Below are 16,030 nucleotides of genomic sequence, written 5' to 3' on the forward strand. Positions count from 1 at the left end.
TTCAGATGTGCTGGATGGGCTTGATGTTTGTGGCAGATTGAGGACTCCTCCCGTGGTTACACTAAGCTGTGTTTTGCTCTTGATGCAGTATCTGTTTATTTGCTGCTGACTACGGGAGACCTCTTCTTACAAGCCCAGACTGCTTCTTGGGGTGACAGACTGGGCGTGAGACAATGGAGCCACTGCGGAGGTGTCTGATCAAATTCACTCAATAGAAAATATGCAGAAAGAGAAGGAAACATTCATAAATGGAGCTTCTGTTTAAAACAAACCATCTTTCATGTGTAGCCAGAGTGGTAAACAAGCACCCTTTCTCTGTGTTTAAAACCATATGTAAGAAAAACATCAACAACAAAATGTACACCACAAACTACTGTGGGTTGTAGACAATTTGTGAATATTTAATCTACCAGTTAACCAGGGAATTTCAAAATGCAGGGCACTCGCAGCTGTACGTGGCCTGGGAGACAAACTGCAACTGTTGGGACACGGTTTTCTAAATATCATGTCTTTTAGAGTGAAAACACAAAAGGAAGTACCAAAGACAATTTGGGAGTAGTATTTGGTGAGTGTGTTATTTCAGATAACAGCAGCGCACATGGCAAATTGACTTATTGAGTTCCCCTCGGCCAACTGACAAATGGTTTACTTCTCTCCTCAGCCTGAATGCTTTCTTTTGGAAAAGTCTGTTCTTTATCTGTTACATATTGGCTTTTCCACTCTTTTTAAGAACTTTACCGTCAATTACATGGCGTTTGCGAAGACAGTTATTGTTTTCCTCTGAATTTCACTTGAGAGAAGACTATTGTTTTTCAAGTTTAGACAAGAACCTGTATAAATTCTTGCAGCCAGCCAGGAATGAATGTCTTCGTGCAGCCAAGTATCCTTTCTAAGGCAGTGCACTGACACTAATGATGTTTAAGTGAATTTTCCGTTGCATCACATTTTAATGCTATGCAGTCTTTGGCTGTTCCGACTGTGTAAATAACTGAAAGGCCTAGAGCCGTCATTAAATGATAAGTGAAATAATCACTGCCGGTGTGTTATAATGCCAAACACAGTCCCTTGGAGCAGGGTGTGCTTTGTTCAGTAAATTAAACCGTTAAGTCTATTGTCAGTCTGAATCATTGTTAAACATTAATTCTTATTTTTTTATGGTTTTGTTTTAGAAAATAGCTTTTAGCGGAATTAAAAGAGGGGGAGCTCAGCATGATTTGAACAGGTTCCCACACATAAACCTTGGTAAGATTGTAAGAAATGATCTTACATTAACAGTCATACTAACATGCTATAAGTATAGGGTCATTCCATGTCAAATCATCCAAAATCCAGAAAATGTTTCTACATACATTTGGACACACGCATACCATTCTTTATTTATGAGTGAGCAAACAAGTGTTCCTAACAGCTAAGGGAATTAACGATTGAGGATATAGCAGTTGTGGGATGTCTAAAATTATACCTAACACTAAACATAAGTTTGTCTTCCAATGGCAAAGCTCGTAATGTTCTGTTCCTATTTATTAAAATGTGAACCCTGGAACCAAAAAATAAATAAAAATCTTCAAAATGTCAAATTCATTCATTAAAGTGTTGGAAGTGAGGTATATCTGAACTTATTGGAGCCTCATCTCTCTCTGCCTGTTTGGCATTTTACAGGAAGTAATTGCCTCTTACGGAGAAAATCTGTCAAGCTCGAATGCTTGTGCATCCGATGTCTGTGGTAGAACGAATTATGAAAACATGAAATACAAATGTGCTGCATTCTGTAAATCGGCTTCCTGTTTCCCCTCTCACAGTTTGTTACTGCCTGAGATTTGTCTGAGACCGCTATAGTGGTCCCTGAGCTTGATGGCACCACTCACGAAACCTGCCTGGAAATCCCTGTCACTGTGTCTGAGATGAGATCACCCCACAGAAGGAGGCAGGTGAGTGATTTTTCAAAAGGACTGGCTGGGAGGAGAGTGTCACGGGAATTAATTTAATTAGGGAGCTCTCGGAAGATATAATATGCTAGAAAGGGCATTTATTAGAGAAATCAATTCATTAAAAACAGTCATGTCTTTTGTCATTTCCCCCAAGCCATGAAAATTGCAGTGTAACATTTAAAGTTTTTCTGGGAAGTTTTCAGAGAGTTCATTCAATGCAATAGTGCTAAAAAAGGAAGGAACAATCTTAAATCTATAGACCCTCAACACAGGAGGTTCTTTTCAAGTCAATAGGGTGTTTTTCTTTTCTTAAATCCTGAAGAGTTATACGGGTATACTGTTTCAATAAGCCATACTATTGGCACTTGAAAAACTTTTATGTTGTAGGAGCTGTAATTTTTTCTTGCAGCAAACTAGTATCCCTGGTCATTACTCATTCCAGCTACACCGAACAATCCAAATATAACTTCCGTGGATAAATAATTTAACCTGAAACATGCATAATTCAGCACACATATTAAAGTCTGGTAGCTTCTAACATTAGGTTCACTGGATGTAAAGAAGTAAAATGCTTTCAGCTTTGAAGATATTGCCTTAATTTGTCAAGATGTGCAAGGATGGCACAGTCGAGCAGAGTGTTGGGCCGCATTTTATGTTTAGTCTTGCAGAAAATATTTAGAGCACAAAAACTAGGCATTTTTCAGAAAGTCCCTTTCTCCAAAGAAAAATACTAACTCTATTGGAATCTAGGCAAGTTTATTTGTTGTTTTGGTTGTTACAATACCTTTTAACTGTGTCCAGAGTCCTCACTAGCTCATGGAAAGATTGAGGCAGAAAAGAATTAGCCTGGTTTGTAGTTCAGTTCAACCATTATAGCAATGAGCGTTCTCCACAGTAAGACGTCCCACTTGTCTTGTACGAGTCGGTCAGCAAGTCTCATTGCGGCTCTCCCCAGAAGTTCACATTTCCCATTTTAAACAAAGTAATAGTCTCCCCCAAGGCACGCCTTTAGCACTGTTCTGGAAAAGTGTAATAAAAAAGCCCAGTTACGGAAACCAAACGAAGGTAATGTCAAAAGAAATGGAATACATCTTCATTGTTTTAGCTATAATAATGTAGGAATTTGAGAGGTCCTTCATATAAATTGGCCCAGATTCTGTTGTACTGAACCAGTGTAGCGCTTAACATGGCTAAACAAAATAAAGATTATCATGACAGGGCCATCTTTTAACCACAGAGGGAGGAAAATGATTTAAATTGTATTTTATATTTTAGTTCTTGCACTGACTGCAGTGAATGTATTGAACCAGACACCTCTCTTCTTTCTATGCATTATTGATAAAAGTAGCACTGGTGTACACACATATATATATATATATATACTTTTTACAAGTATACTGAATATAACCAACAAAGAATAGTCATGCAAGTAAGATGTATGCTGCCTCTGCTACAGCACACAAGAAGCTTCTTAGTATTCAGAAGTTACAGCACTCTCTAAGAAAATAAAACCTTAATACTAAATCTTGACAGTTCTCTACTCAGGTACCTGTCTGTACCTATCTGCTGTTCATCTTTTTTTTTTTCTTTCTGACAGATAACAGGCCTAGACTTGGGGGTACATAGTACAGTCATCTTCTAGTTATGAGGTGTAACGTTGCTTGGTGGTGGATATTCTTCACAAGCATTCCAGTTGTCAGACAATGAAATCCTAACATTATAAGAACAGTAATTCCATGTTCTTTGTATCCACACAGCGCAAATATCGATAATAACGGATGGAACTAACCTTCGGTTTAAATTATAACGCTAAACATAAGCCCGAACTGAGACTGAACAGAAACAGTGGGGGGAAAACAGCAAACATACCTCTATCCTTACATATAATTCACACCCATGGCCATATGATGTGAATTGTGAGCTGGAATGACCTTGGGAGCTCAGCGTTTGATGAGTGTCAAGGTTAGATTTAGGGTTCCAAAATAATTCCCAATACATTCAACCTGTTTTTAGGGTTTTATGGTTGAGGTTTTACTAGGCTGCTGGAGATTGCTTGACTTCTAGATGAAGCTTTGGATGTTGGTATTTTCAAGGGTGGAAGCTTTGGTTTACGGTTCGGTCTAACTATTGGGGTCTAACTCCCCTTTCCCAGCAGGGCTCCAACTCAAGCCTGAAACCAAGCAAGGACATTAGAAAACCTACTGCATTTAGAGAACTAAAACTTCCTCTGTACCAGTACGAAACCCATGCCTAATTCTTCACGAATCATAACCCTTATGACCCTGAACAGTGCCCTATACACCAACACCAGGCCTTTATATAAAATTAAATAAAAACATTTAAGTGCCAAACCAAAGCAGCACCTGCACTTTAAAATGTAACCCTAAAGTCAATATTAGTGTATCGGTGCATTCGACTGGAAAGTGTTGGGGAAAACTGCTTTAAACCACAGCAGCCTATCCAAGTAATGCATTTGGAAGACATCCTCATAAAATTAGGTGTAGGAGGAAAATTATTTCAGCTTGTCTATTTTTCAGTATAACTTGGCATCTGCCTTAGTGTGGCAAGGATGGCTCTTTTTTTCCACAGCTCTCTGCAGTGCTTCATTATATATTTTCCAGTCCCAGTGCAAAATAAAGAAAAATCTCAAATAAATATCAAGGAATTCATTAATGCATATGCCAGGCACACTGAATACCAGATTGCTATTCTACCCTCCTATGAGCAATAACTTCAATATTGATTGCGTCAATAGAGAGGGAGAGTTTTTAGTCTGAAAGGCAAATATTCCTCACTTACAAGACACTGTACCTCTAAGTGTATTGCATTTCCCTTTAAAAAGCAGTCGCTCTGTCCCGAGGTTAAAGCAGACAAACTGTATCTTTCCCAATCTGTAGTCAGTTGATCAATTTTTTTTTTCCTAATGCTATAGTTTTCCGTCCAGACGACCTGTTTCCCAGAAGCAGGATGGCACATTGTGTATTTTGCCGATAAGGTTGTTTCCTTGCCTTCTTTTACGATACAGGTTTGAGTCATTTTCTTACTGCTATATTGAACTTTACAGGAACACAAATAGCAAAGCAGGCAAGTAATTTAGTGATTTTGGGTTACCTCATGCAGCTGTACTGCATAAACATTTAAGTCTTTGTTAACAGTGAAATGCAACAAACTCATTGTAAAGAGCCACTTCACAGCAACACAACAGCATGATGGTGGTGTCATTTTACTAGGTCCTTAGTAATAGTAAACTTGTCTATCTAAACCTATTAGGACAACAGACAAAACATGTTTTTGTTTGTGATATTTGTGTGTGAGTGTGTGTATCTATTTATCTCTCTATCTATATCATCATCAGCCTTTATCAATCTACTGCTGGATGGAGGCCTCCCCAAGATATTTCCATGTAATATATAATTTTGGAAGATTTTGAATACTGACATTGACCTTTAAACTATTTTATATCTTCCAAAGTATCCTGAAATTACTTTAGAATTGCCCTAATTATAGACTTTGTGGACTATTCATCACATCGTTTTTCTCATGCATCTCTGTAAATCTCTATTATTTGCCACTCTTCCCAGATTATTTGCTATGGCAACAGAGTGTTTCTGTAATAGCAAGGCAGAACGATCCTGTTGTTTGCATTAAAGACAAAATAAAGGTTAATGACTAAGACAAAACCCATGATAGAATGGAAACTATTAAAAAAAAGTATAATGTTGAAAAGTTATGGATGACTACTGTCAATGTATCCTACTTGTATTTTCCTGAAAAAACAAAACAAAAAAAAACAGCGATGTATTTTCAGCTTATATTAATGTTTCTCCAACTAAACCTTTTACTCATTGTATCCAAGTTCTGTAACCGCCACAAAGGATAATTGTGCTCGACTGTATTTGGCTTGGGCTTGCCATGTATTTTTATTGCCCTTTAAGCAACATTTGTTTTTCCACCTATAACTATTTAGGATTCAATGAGAAGAAAATCCATTCCTAGCAACAAACAGGGTTTGCAGAAGTCATCTTTTATGAGGTAGTTTCTCTCACTATCGATTTATGCTCAAAAATGTGCTCCCCAGGCATTCTAGTTAGCGAGCAGCACACAGTGTCTAAATTATATTGTGTAAATGAGTTTAAGAAGCTGTTTAAGGCCCTCAATATCTTATAAGGGCATTTTTTTGAAAAGTATCAGAATAACAAATGTATACATTTTAAATTTCTTTACCAATTAACTAACTGTCAGTCCTTGAAATAGCAACATTTTTTTGAATTCGCACTTACTAATAGAATAAGAATGGAAATGTACTACCTTCTAGAGAATGAAGCCAGCGCTTTGCTCCCTCTCTGTTTATCTAACATAGTTCTTAAGGAACATGGTGGGGTTAACCTCATCGTTAGATCTCGATTGTCTTCCTGCTCGGGTCATGCCAGTTCAAACAGCACTTCCAGCTCAGCCAGCTCCATTTTTAATTGAGTTGGACAAGAATATCTGTCCGCTTCATGTGAAACATGTGTGCAAATTGTTAAGACTTTAAGCTTCTCAGGAGTCCAGAAATGTGGTTCTTATTTAGGCGGGTATTTTCTGGAAGTGATGTTTGGCACTTACTGTGTGAACCTGAGGAGGGTGTGTTTTATAATGATTTGTGCACAGTGTCATGTAGGACTACCCTTGGGCTGCTTCTAAGGGACCTTTCACATCTGCGGTTTGATGCGGATTGCAGTGCGGTTCAGTTTGTTTGGAGGTAGATGTGAAACCTCAGACAGTGACGTAATCACACCAGGATGCGGATCAAACCAAAAACACGGAGACCACTAGAAAGGTGTGGTCTCGGTTTGTTTGGATGTGACCTTGGTCAATTAACATTGATATTGCTCTATAGATTTTGGGGCAATGTGAAAACAAACACATTCTGGTTCATTTCGAAACAAACTGCTTCAAATAGTGAACCAAACTGTGGAAATGATGGACTCAAACGCAATGGAACTGCCTTGTCACTTTTTTGAAGCCCTATAAACTACTACCCAACAACTGCAGTATATGCAAAATGTCTTCTCCATTTTTGGCTGATTGATTTTAAAGACAGAACTTCCACTCAAGTAAACTGCAAAGAGAGCCCAGTAAGTTTGGAAAAGTCCAGTGTGAAACCAGTAGAATTGTGACATGAAGCTGCAAGTGCACTACACAAATTTAATTGAAATCACCTTCAAAGGAATACAAGTTCAATTTAATTTTGCTGTTGTGAAACAAACTCAACTCATTTTGTTTCAGTATACGTTGGAAGTGAAGCACAATTTGAATTATTTGAAAGTGCCCTTTCTCAAGAGCTCCCAACTCCTCAGAGATAATCTGACACTTCTGTTTAAAAGGAGACTTATTCTAGAATTAATCTAATCATCCATGATCTTTAGTTTGCTTGCTGAACTAGGGTGATGCAGCTGAGCTGTACAGATGTCCCTGGTACCTGCTTTGTTATTCTGTCTGTGGCAATGCAAAAGACCAATGTCAGATTTCCTCCCAATAGATAAAATGAGGATTCAAACTTAAAAAGACACAGCCAGCCATGCAACTTCACATGACTGTGAAAATTGCTTATGCTAAGTCTTGCTGAGATCAGGGAGTGGATTGCTAAAACTGCATTAATCACTCTACTTTATATGTTTATTTAATAAAATTGGATGCATAAAGTGTAGCAGTCAAGCTGAGATTGCACATGCACCCTGTGTGTCAGTCCCATGCTTTTTTAAGAAACCCAGCCATATTAGTATTATGTATCTCTAATTTCCATCATATTAATATCAAAGTCTCCTAAGTTGTTAAAGGCACCATTTATATGAAATTACCTTGACATTTATAAAACCTACATTTTTTTATTTGTTTTTCCATTTTGGCTCATTTACTTGTCTGGGGAACTTAGGTCTGGGATAATTCTGCCTTAAGCATTTGATTTACACAGTTGCTTTGGTACATATTTCATGACAAGATTAACAAGAAAAAAAAAAGGAGAGATGCTGAAAAACAATCCTTAAAAAATGGTTGGAGATATGTAAACTACTGAAATTGAACTGTCAACACTTGCATAATGACAACATTCATGTGACAGTCAAAGCAGTGATCTTAGAATGATTTCCATAATTAAAGCAAAACAGATTATAATCTACATGTAATACTGTTTTTACTTTTTATATTGTGTTAAAAAATGTCAGTTTTATTATCTATAGAATCGGTAGCTCAAGCCCAGGAGCATTTATTTAAGGGGATTTGGGCGTCTTCCAGTTCTGTTAAATAAACTGTCTGATTGGCAGCTATAAAAACAAGGAATGCTCTTTAATAGAAATTAAAGAAACATGCCTTTATATAGTGCAGTTCAGTGATCTTTAAATTCTACCATTGGGTTTATCATGCAGTATTGTCTTTAAAATGTATTTTCTGTATCTCTTGGTTTTCTAGATGGGTAAACAAAACTGGTCATTTGATTCCTGTAGACAGTAATATCAAAAACAGTGATGGAGACTTTTAAAAACAAAACAGATTCTGCACAGGAAAACCTCTGATCATTTTTTTCCAATCTATCATCCAGGAGTAGCTCTTTCTATTTTGAGGATTAAGTCATACCTGGATTGGCTGCACGAGGTACTGCGCTCATTTTGCCACCCATGCAAAGCTTTTTCTCTGTGTGTTTTTTCTAGCTTGTCAAGTAGATCTAATGACAAAAGAGGCTTTCAGACACTTTTAAATTCCAGCAGCTTCCTGTGCCTTCATTTCCATTACCTTTGTATAAATATTGAAGAACAATAAGATTCCAGCCACATTCATTTCCCTCCCTGATTGTGGAGAACATGGCGCTTCACTTGACAGTCGCGAAGAGGTAGACGCTCGTGGGTGACAGAGTGTTCTGACAGCCCCATCCCTATGAGTGTCGGAGAACACGAGGCAGGGCTGTGATGAAGCACAGAGATGAATAACGAGCTGTAATTAAAAAAATGGAGGAACCTCATTGAACTGTGGCACTTGATGTCCTCCACATCTCCCAGATGATGCCATCCCACAAGTATTCCTGGGACAGGGAAATTAGTGATCTGCTCATTACTGTCTTACCTGCTTTTAGGCATTTTTCCCCCTTTACATTGTCAGGTGAAACTTAATTTGTTGCCTCTGTGCTGCCGAGCTGGCTTTTCCACTGTCACAGTGAAATGCTTCAGGAAGATCACTTGGGTTTACTAACAGGCCTGTAATGGATGTGTAAGAAACTTTTTGATATAGGCCTTCTTTTCCCCCCTCTATTATTTCACTTCAGCTATCATGGCTCTCTCTGGTGACAATTTAATTGCAAGAACCACTTTTCTATGATGTGCTTTGAAATTCTTGATGTGAGAGATGAAATGAAAACATAAAGGTATTTTTAGACTACAGTTTGACATCAGTCCTGGAAAACAGTACTTTGTCTATTTCTTTTAAAGTCCCTTGTATGTATTTTTAAAGCACCCTTTTTTTACTTCTCCAATTTTCTTGAATAATAAAATCTCTGTCCTTCACAGAATGACCTAATGATTACTGATATTACAATACTTTCTTTTGTGTATGAAAAACTGGAACAGTAAATGCTCAGTATATATTCCAAATAATGCAGGGCCCAGTTGAAATATACATGAGCACGGTGAGTGGAAATGAATATTTATGTCTTCCCAAAAGGTGCATGAAGTGCAGTTTGAGGCTACTCAGCAATGTTTATTCATTACAGGATTATGTAAATGTGTAGAGAGGTATGTATGCGCATGCATTGAAGACCTGGTGGCCAAGGCATAAGAGTTGAGTTTGTTTCTGGATCACGACTATTGACACAGTGTATCGGCAATCAATGTGAATTACTGATATTCCCCCATTAAGTCACAGCTGTTGGTGACCCCCCAGCCCCCACCCTCTTCAGCACCCATTCTCACTTTAAAAGATGCTGTTGGCTGTTGGCCAGTGTGTCTGATTTTTTTCCCTCTCTCTTTCTCTCTCTCTCTCTCTTTGCACATATGTGTGAAGAAGTAAGGAGACAGGACAGATGGGTGCAAACCAGACTGTAATCCGAATTTAGAAACCCGCACGCCATATACCCAAACACGAGGGCCTGCCAGCACACCCTTCTGCTGATTTCTTAACCTTCAGCGACCTCTTCTCAAAGGCACAGAACGAGCTTCTCCCAGGCTGCCTCTGTCACTGGTGCTTTGCAGACCTCTTTGCCAAACAGCCTGTCCCCAAACAGATGGCCGGTGTTTAGTGACTGTGTCTGTGGCCAGAAGGTCTTTGTCAAACAGCCGCACACACGTTTGAGGCTTCAGGAGTATAACATTTTCTTATTGGTGATGCAGACACTGAAGCCTTTCCCAAGCTTCCTGCTTATCCAATCACTTCATGGCAGACATCACTATGTTTAGCTCATGAACTTGTAACCATGATGTGCCTCTGAGCTGTGTTTATTGTTTTCAGAGTTGAGTGAAACAAACATCCCATTTTATTAGGATTGAAGCAGTGTTTCTCTGCAAGAGAGCTGAAACTGGGAAGGAGGTTCACCTTTCAGCATGACAATGACCCGAAGCACACAGCCAAAGCTACACTGGCACAAAAACAAAAAGGTAAATGACATTGTGTGGCCCAGGGAGAGCCCCGACCTAAATCCAATCGGAAAAATTGTGGCATGACTTGAAGACTGCTTTCCACCAACCGTCTCCAAGGAACTTGAGAGAGCTTGAACAGTTTTGTAAAGAAGAATGGTCAAATATATGTGCAAATTTGGTAGAGACCTATCCCAACAGACTGGCAGCTGTACATGCTAGCAAAGGTGCTTCCGGGGGTGGAGACATATCAAATTATTGCATTTCAGTTTTATATTTTTAACACACATTTAAATTTTTCCTTAACAGTGTGCAGTATGGTGTGTAGATAAATGAAAACAAATCTCTGAGACACTGACACAATAAGAGGTTTAAGGGGGTGTAGACTTTCTATAGGCACTGTGTGTGTGTGTGTGTGTGTATACACCGATCAGCAATAACATGACCACTGACAGGTGAAGTGAATAACATTGATAATCTCGTTATCATGGCACCTGCCAGTGAGTGGGATATATTAGGCAGCAAGTGAACATTTTGTCCTCAAAGTTGATGTGTTAGAAGCAGGAAAAATTGGCAAGTATAAGGATCTGAGCGACTTTGACAAGGGCCAAATTGTGATGGCTAGACGACTGGGTCTCCAAAACTGCAGCTCTTGTGGGGTGTTCCCGCAATGGTCAATACGTATCAAAAGTGGTCCAAGGAAGGAAAAGCGGTGAACCGGCGACAGGGTCATAGGTGGCCAGGGCTCATTGATGCACGTGGGGAGCGAAGGCTGGCCTGTGTGGAAAGGTGCCAGAACACACAGTGCATCGCAGTTTGTTACGTATGGGGCTGCGTAGCCGCAGACCAGTCAGGGTGCCCATGCTGACCCCTGTCCACTGCGGAAATCGTGAGCATCAGAACCGGACCACGGAGCAATGGAAGAAGGTGGCCTGGTCTGATGAATCATGAGTTCAAGGTGTTGACTTGGCCTCCATATTCCCCAGATCTCAATCCAATTGAGCATCTGTGGGATGTGCTGGACAAACAAGTCCGATCCATGGAGGCCCCACCTCCATCTTGGTGCCAGATACCACAGCACACCTTCAGAGGTCTAGTGGAGTCCATGCCTCGACTTGTCAGGGCTGTTTTGGCGGCAGAAGGGGGACCTACACAATATTAGGCAGGTAGTCATAATGTTATGACTGATCGGTGTGTATATATATATATATATATATATATATATAATTATTTTGCATGTATAACATTTTATATAATCTACATATATGCACATATATTAATATGGTGGGTCAGGCTTTTTTTTCAGTTGTACCTTCTGTACAGAACTTCAAGATGGTATGGCTCCAGGTTACATACTTTATTGAGACCAATACTTACTAAGTACAGGAGAAAACGTGCCTAGACTGTGTGTCTCAAGAAGGAGGAATAAAACAGATGCTGGTTCATAATTTCCCTTCAGCTTGTCAGAAATTAAAAAAAAAGGTTTTGGCAGATATCTATCTATAAAAAAAAAAACATACCTGAGTTTGTTATGCACTGTACTCGGCTTACAGCAAATATTTATTACTTTTGTTTTGCACGCTATCAGTAACCTTAGACCTTTGCGCTGAAGGCAAAATGCCAGACCCCCTTTATTTGTTCCTCTCAGCTCTCTGTCACATGCATCACAGATGAGGAGATGGAAATGTCAGGTCTAGAAAAAAAATAGTCAAGGAAAGAGGAGTTTTCATAGCAGTGATGGGGGCAGCTAAAGTTTATGACATTTGGTTAAGAGATAGTCAGGATCTGTCAGTCAAAAAATGTAGCTAATTGGCTATCCTCTAAGAGGCATTGAAAAACTAACAGAAGCAACATGGACCACGGTTACAAATGGTTATTTTGGGACCATGCTTTACACAGTATAAAATGCTTGCAATCATTGGTCAACTGAATCGTGTGATTATTTTAAGTAAGGCATTTCAATAGTGTAATTACCATAGAAAATAATTTAATAATCTGAACAGATATTGGGAAAGCTTACAAAACGTGATAATAAATGTTTCTGTACTGTACAGATTATATTATTTATTTATTTATTTCTCTCTCTCTCTCTCTCTCTCTCTCTCTCTCTCTCTCTCTCTATATATATATATATATATATATATATATATATATATATGTTGGTAAGGACTGCTGGAAAGTTAAAGTAAGTGAAGTAAAACCTTTGTAGACATCTAAATATATTTGTGTGCGTATTCAATCATTTGTCTTGGGTTTATATTAGGAGAACGAAGGTTAGTTGTTCTGTGAGTTGAGTAATTGCATTTTGTGTGCGCTCTCTACACTCCGGTTCACACTTTTTTTCTCTCTCTCTCGCTCTCATCTCTTCAAATATGGCATGGAATATTGATGGCTGTTATTACTTTGATGTGGACTGATTTGCACCCAGATCTCTCGTCTCTGACAATTCTCCTCCACCGCTCTCTGAAGCACTGTCTCTGATGTCGGCCTCCTAAAAAGAGAAAAACAGTAAGATAAGAGCGCTGAAGAAATTAAACAGATGTGGCCGGCATTCAAATACAGAGGCTGATCACTCCTTTTATTGCTAAACCAGTGAATTTAGTGTCTCTGGCTGTGATCCCTACGTGAGAACTATAGACGTGGCTGTTTAAAGTTCACAAACAATATGCTTCTGAGCGATTTGGCTTCAGTGAAGAGTGACAGCGTGCGCAGTAGAAACCTGCATGTTTTCAGGGTACTTAATTGTTCTTGTCCCAGCAGTTGCTATTCTATAAGACAGCATGGTTGCAGATCAATGCAAAAAGTGTCTCTGTTGCCATGCTGATATTTCATGTCAGGGTTGAAGGGCATTGAGAAGTGAATCCTGTCGTTTTAACAAAATCCTGCAGCCAGCAGTTTAGGCCCAGATTACATGAGCTGAGTTTGCTGTTTTTTTTTTTTTTTTTTCTTTCCCCAGAAACCAGTGTGACTTCAGTTTTTACAGAGTTGTTAAACCTCGCGGCACCACCACACTTCTTGTTCTGTTTTATTGCTGCCCACTCCAGGGATCAGTGACCACTCTAAACCAAAGCAAAGCCACAGAAATTTTACTAGTCTGTCGATAGAGTTAATTCTTACACAGCAAGGGGGAAACCGGTACACATCCGTGCTATTTACTGATTTATTATTAAACCATGATAGATGGAACACAGAAAACATTGTGGTTGCAGCTTTTGCCCTGAACGCGCTTAAGGAATGTGGAATGTATTTAAGGAATGCTTAATGGAAGAAGTCTGAGGTTTTGTCACAATAGGGTGCTGCTTGTGTTTTTTGAAGGGATGTGGTCAGATTTGTCACATAGACACTGAATAACATCAACGGAAATGTTTTTTATTAATGCACTCTGGTTAGGAATATTGTAATGAAAACATGTCCCACTGTGCCGAGTCTGTACGATTGTTTTTCTTAAATGGAAAAAGAAAAAAAAAGGTACTTCAGATTTTTTTTTTTTTTGTGGAGAGACCATTATTCACATTATACATCCTTTAAAAAATAAAAATAAAAACTGTACATTTTATTTTATCTTTAACAAGATAAATCAAACATCATGGCAACTGGATTTTTCTTATCAGCCCGAGTTTGTCTTAGGGACCACTTTGTGCAATGTATTATTTACAGATTTTAAGAACATTTACGGTGCAAGTTGAAAAAGCTGAGAATTGGGATTTCTCTGTTCGGGTGGCATGCCAGTTGTGACTTCAGCCAATAAGATAAAAGCTGTCCTTTGCAACCCCTGTAAGTGTGAAATCTTGTCTGTCTGCTGCATAATGTTTATACCATTTACCATGACCAATTTAAACGAATGTTAATACTGAACATAAAGTTAGTGTGTGATGGTGTTTATATCCTGTGTGCTGACAGCAGTGACAGCAGGTCAGAATCTTTGTCAGATGAGGAACTCCGAATTTGTCTACAGTTTAACATTCACTGTGCATTGGATATTAAAAGCCTGTGCACTCAGGTAGAGATTTATATGTGCAGTGAGGTAGTAATTTATGGTACATTTCACAACCTTTTTTAAGTTAGTCAGTTGTTGTCATTCTAAAGTGACTGAAAATGCAATGAATCCAGAGGAAACTGGCAGAAAATGTATACAGTAGTGGGCTGGTTAGCTTCCTTTCTATAGAGCCTGTTGTCAAAGTGGAGAACCACACAAACATGCAAAGAGCTGAAATTTTCATACTTTGACACGTCATGACACCTCCTATTCTAAAAATGTTTTATAATAGAATCAAAGTCACGACTCTTTGATGGGGAAAAGTTTCATGTATTAAAATCTCAGAGATGCTTTTATGCCACGAAAAACATTTTAAATCTGCCTTTGTGCGGAGTCTATGAAACAGCTGTGGGTGAACTAAGACACCTTATTGAAATCTTGGTCCATCTTGAGGGGAGACTAGTTTTACTCTGGCATCACTTTCCTGGATAACTGGGTAATTTTATCGCTTTGCTCTTTGTTGGAGTTGAGAGCATCACAGAAGCTTGCCACGTGTATTAAATAGTTCTGAGAGTTGCCCTAATAAAACACCTTTATCGAGAGACACTGGAGCTCAGGTGGTAGATGAACACTATTACACTGTCACAAATTATATCTGCAGCTCCCAAGACAGGTTTAAAAACCAGATTGTGAAAACTTTATAAACTGTGGGGCTCACCCGGCAGCCTAATTACGTTCTGGGTAATTAGAAAAGTCTGTGGCTGCCTTCCAGGCATATACTTGTAAAACTCTTGTTTAATGTGAAAAGGAAAAACACTATAATGTATTTACAATCACGGAAAGTTGTTCTGGTTTAATCCCACAGATAGGAGCAGGATTTATTAGACCTGAAGTGCCATTCACTGCTTTGAAGGTAAAACCATCCCATCTATAAACATGAGCGGCTTCAGATTTCTTAATAGCAAATGGATTTTGTGGTAAGGGTTTACTGGGGTTTGCCAAAGATCCGTTTGAAATTATTGTTTGCTTGGCTTTTCTCATTCACTCCTTATAATCAAATGTGGAGCCAGGTGGTCTTTTGTTTACCTTCAGCATTTGGTAATATCACGGCCAATAAATGTAACAATAATTCATAAAGTCTTGGTGTCATTTTACTGCACTCTACATCGTAGCAAGCATTGCTCTAGAATGAGAAACTAAAATGCTGGGGTGACCTGTCTTTCTAAACGTTTGCATGTATTTTATTATATTTACTCTTAAACAAACAACGTGGCCTTGAAGATTTACTATAGATTACATTTCCCTTTCCTGTATTCACCATCTTTTACCAAAAATAAAAATGTATAGTCTCAGTGGGAAGATTCCATGGAAACATGAGATATCCTGCAATACTGTTATAATGCAGACATGAACAGTACAACCAACCTTCCTCCATCTTTCCAATTATCATCCGTGGCAGAAAACCATATGTCACATATTCTTAATGCTTTTTAGCTTGTCTCGTGATGTTGTCAAAATAGATGCCAATT

This window comes from Amia ocellicauda, chromosome 4, assembly GCF_036373705.1.
Source record: "Amia ocellicauda isolate fAmiCal2 chromosome 4, fAmiCal2.hap1, whole genome shotgun sequence".
NCBI lineage: Eukaryota > Metazoa > Chordata > Actinopteri > Amiiformes > Amiidae > Amia > Amia ocellicauda.